The sequence below is a fragment of the Lipotes vexillifer genome, unplaced genomic scaffold (genome assembly GCF_000442215.2).
Source record: "Lipotes vexillifer unplaced genomic scaffold, Lipotes_vexillifer_v1.1 scaffold79, whole genome shotgun sequence".
In the NCBI taxonomy this organism is placed as follows: Eukaryota; Metazoa; Chordata; class Mammalia; order Artiodactyla; family Lipotidae; genus Lipotes; species Lipotes vexillifer.
The window spans coordinates 850222-854980 of NW_006775678.1; positions in this window are offsets into that span (position 1 = coordinate 850222).

The following is a 4759-nucleotide window of genomic DNA, read 5'->3' on the forward strand; positions in this document are numbered from 1 at the left end:
CCGCCTCGCCTAGTCACGTGGCCACACCTAACCGCAAGGGAGGCTGGGAGATACCCAGCAGCGCCCCGAGGACAGGGCAAGGAGTTTGGGAACAAGCAGCCTTCGCGTCGCTCTGCAGAATAAATTTCCCCTCGGGATAGTGGCCTTGCTGACATCTGCCGAGCCTCCGGAGTCTTCAATTTACTGTCTTGGGTTAATAGCGCTACTACTTTCCCGTAAATCTCCACATCAGTCTAATACGATAGATATTAGCGCCCTCAGCTTACGCGGAAACACACCGGGAGAGCAAGAGTCTTACAGAAGAGAGATCTGGACCGGGGTTGTCTGACTCAAAGCCTCCATGCAGCCGCTCACCCTGGCCCATCCCCCATCCCCTCCACCAAACCTCGTCTCGGAGAGAAGAGCCCAGACACCCATTTACGCTAAGATGTACATGACCGGTCAGACGACATGCGTGACCCCTTCTAGAAGTATTCAAACCCCAGAGGTGAAGCTTGGCTTCAACCAACAGGAATAAAGATAGAAATTATGGCATCTGTGTATCAACAAACTGAGCGGAGGAGGGCTTTTGAGGGCAAAGGCCCTGTTTCAAGCCGCAAAATCCAGTGCGCATAAGGGACACCCACCTGGAGAGACAGGCCTGTTCCAAGAAAAACCCCAGCCCCTCACGGGGAGCCGCTGTGCCTCTCTGGCCGCCGCCCCAGGACAGAACTCTCCACCGTCAAAAGCAAGGGCCCCGTATTTTCCAGATCCCAGGGCAACACGAGCATCCCTTAGTCGGACAGAGTTGAAGGCCCATAGGGCTGGATTCTCTACTCTCAGGAACTATTTGATGGAGCGCCAGGATGTCCATTTTCTCAAGAGTTTCTGTTTGATAAAGGATTTTAGATATTAACTTATATTTAATATTATCTGTGGTGGGAAGTTTAGGTTTGGGATTTGTCTTTTGAATTCCAGTTATTCAGCTCTTACAAATTTGAAGAGGCCCCTGCCAGTGCGGCCTTCTCCTCTCCGACCCCCAGCCTCACCCCGCTCTGGTGCACCCCGTCTGGCCTTCTGCACAGCCTATATTTACTCAGAAGATCCTTGCTTGTTCATCAGTTGAGGTTATCAGGGGACATGCCCTCCCCATCCTAATGAGTGTTTAAACAAAAGTCAGGCCTTTGAACCCCCGGACTGCAGTTAAAAAGTAACCGGCTGGGGATTGGATCAATAGGAAACAAATATTAGCTGTGGAGGCCAGAGAGCCACAGCATTGGGAAATAACCATTGCTGGTGACACGGAGTGAGCAATGGTCATACCTGTCTCGGAGGTCCGGGAACCCTGTGGACCCCGGTGACCTTGGGCCAGTCATTTTCTTGCTCTACAAGTTGAACATGGAAGCCACCAACCCCTAAGTTCGCTGGCAGGCAACTCCTTAGGTCTGGACGGCTGTCGTATCATCCTAAAGCGTGTGTCCACTTTCTTTCCCTTCCCCAGTCGTCCTACACTCTGGTTAGCCTGCCTCCAGAACAGGTCTGGTCACACCACTGGGCAGTTCACTGTGTCCACAACTTGCCCTTGAGCTCCTGCCTGGTGCTCTCAAGGCCATCCAGGGCATTTGGGCAACAGGAGAGCAGACCTCTAGGTGGTCACACCTAACACCACATTCCCAGGCTTCATCCTGCCCCCCAGTGTGCACTGTTCAGTATCATCAACCATTTCTTCTTCCTTGAAATTCTATCTTGGCTTCCATGACATTTCACTCTCCTGGTTATTCTCTCTCTCTTGAACTACTCACCTAAAGTAGGTGTTCCCCAATAATTTGTTCTTGGTGTCCCCTTTCTCTCTCTCTCTCTCCCCCCACCTCCCCTTGTGGCTTAAAGCCATCACCGCCATGTAAGCAATGACCAAATCTACATCTACTCCCAATCTCTCCAAGAGCCCTGAACCCTCATATCCAAATCCTGCCGGGTATCATCTTAGGATGCCCCCCAGGTCACTCAAACTCAAAACGTCCCAATCTAAACTCACACTGCTTTCAAACTTCTTTGTTTCTAAATTTATTTAGCATTGTACCCTGGTATCTTCCAGGCATCCACATTGGGACTTTATCTTTGACCTTCCACATGGCCTTGTTCCCCAAGTCCAAAGAGGGACAGAGTTCAGTTTTCTATTCACTCATTCATTCAACAAACATGCACTGAGTGGCCACCATGCACCACACACTTGCAGCGGCTGGGAATATAGCAATTCAAAACAAAACAAAAATCCTTTCCATCAGAAATTATATATCCTAGTGGAGGCAAGCAAACAACAAATATATAAATAAGTAAAATGTATGTGGCATGAAATGTTGGTGAAAGCAATCAGAAGAAGGAGGTAGCATGGGAGGGTACAAATCTGGACAGAGTGGGTCGGCATAAAGATCTCAAGGAGGTGAGGGAGCAAGTCTTGTGACTACTTGGGGAAGAGCATGTGGGGACAGAGGAACAGCAAATACAAAGGCCCTAAGAAGGATTGGGATATAAGGTCAAGGCCCTTTTGGAATATAGTAACATTGAGTCAGCTGTTAGACCTCCAAGTGAAGGAGTCAAGTACAAAGTTGAGCGTACAAGTTCAGAGAGAGGTACAGGCTGGGGATACCAACTTAAGTGCCATCAGCGTGTCGATGGAATTTAAAGCTGAGACTGAGGAGGAGGGATGCGCGGACTGGAAGGTGAGACGATCAGGAAGGAAGGAGAGACCAGAGAGGTGGGAGGACAGCAGGAACCAGTGGTGTCCTAGAGGCCGGAGGAAGGGAGCTTACTGATGAAGGTGGGGAGACCACGTGTGTCAAGTGCTGCTGGTAGGTCCCCAGTACGAGGACTGAGAAATGACCACTGGAACAGGCAATGAGGGTGTCACTGGGGTCTCAAAAGGGGGAGGTTTTGGTGGAATTGCGGGAGCAGATGCCTGAGAAGGGGGAGGGGCTGGGACGGCAGGCACATCCTTATGGACTCCGCACCCGTACTCTCAACTCCAGTCCCACGCCCCACACCTTACTTGCCTCAGTAACTTCTGCCCAAATCATAAGAAGCTCCTGACCGCACCCCCCTCTCTCCCTCTCCTGATTCCCAGTCCAGTTTGCACACAGCTCCGAGTAGAGCCCAACTCTGATCACTGCAGTCCCCTGCAGAAATCCTTCAAAGGCTGCCAGTGTCAACCCAAGAAAATCTAAATTCCTTAGCCACGCACTCCGGGGTATTGGTGATCAGGTCCCTGACTCAGTTTCCCTTCTGGCCCCCCATATTCCCTCAAACGGACTATTCCCCCCAAACACACCCCTTACATTCCTACCTTCTTGCCTTTGCTCATACTGTTCTCTCTCCTAGGAGTGACCTCCCCACATGTCCAAATCTACCTAAAATTCAGAGCCCATCTCAGTCGTCACCTCCTCCAGGGAACCTTCCCTGATTCCCGCCACCGAATGAAGTTTCATCCCTCCTCTGAACCTACAGCAAACGTTGCCCCTTCTGTCCTCTCACTGTGGTATTTGTGTAATTGTCTTCTTCCTCAACATCTCTGTAAGCAACCTGCAAGCCTGAAAAATAGTAACTGAACACCGTGCCTTTTTTGCTCAGCTTCTCATCCTTTCAGACACAATTTTCAAGCCTCGTAGTATTTCAAGCAGCACTTTAGTTCTCAAGAGATGGCAGTTTCCCTGGAGGACCTCAGGCATCTGAGCCGCGCTTGGCTGTCTAAGCAGAGGTGCGGGGCAACAGCCTCCACTTGGGATTGTCGCAGCTCAGAATATGATTCCAGAAAATGTCAGGAACTCACAAACCCACTACTCTAAGATCACAAGACAGGACAGCACCCAAGATGTATGGAAACAAAAGTTGCAAACGGGGGATGGGTGGGCCATAACTTGATTGTCCATGATCTTACTTTGACCTTCCTGGGATTTTTAAGATAGGGACATTTCACCTAAAAATCAAGGTTTCCAATTTCACTTGAAGAATGAGAAGCCCTGGCTTTAATCAGCAGGAGCTCAATAGGGGCTGTTCTCTTTAAATGAGGCCCAAACCTTCCCATTCGCCACACTCCCCTCCACTCCCTATTGTGTCACATGTGGCTCACTTCACTCATCACCTGCCTGGCCAGGTAGACATTTGAGTTTGCAACCTCGGCACGTGTTCATAGGCAATTTGGACCAATGTGAGATTTGGGCTTGAATTATCTTATAACCATCCCATTTCTCTTTACTTAGAATGTGATTGTTCTCACATTGTCATGATATACCACAAGGGCCAGGGGCCTTGAACTCGCGTACCATGGAAGCTCAATCTCTTATAATCCTGTTTCTGAGTCTCCTCATCCCCCTCTTTTCTAACAGCTCTGTTGGGTTCAGAGGTGTCTTCCCCAGTTTCCTGCCCTGGGGTTCTTGCCTTTATCAAGCCCGGGAGGGGTAGGTCTGGAAGAGTATTCTCCCCTTTAGATAGTGTACAGAAAGAGCTTTGTCCTGGGGACAGAGAAGGAAAAGAAGATCTCAGACGTGAAGGCTTCAACCTGTTCCCCAGTCGTGGAAAATTCTTTTGTTCAAGACATTCCAATGCCCCAGAAATGTGCCCTCTTTTTCAAAAACCCTGCTCAAACGGAGAGTGGAAGAATCTAGCTGTTTGAAACAGTCTTTTTTTTTTTTTTCGGTACGCGGGCCTCTCACTGTTGTGGTCTCTCCCGTTGTGGAGCACAGGCTCCGGACGTGCAGGCTCAGCGGCCATGGCTCACGGGCCCAGC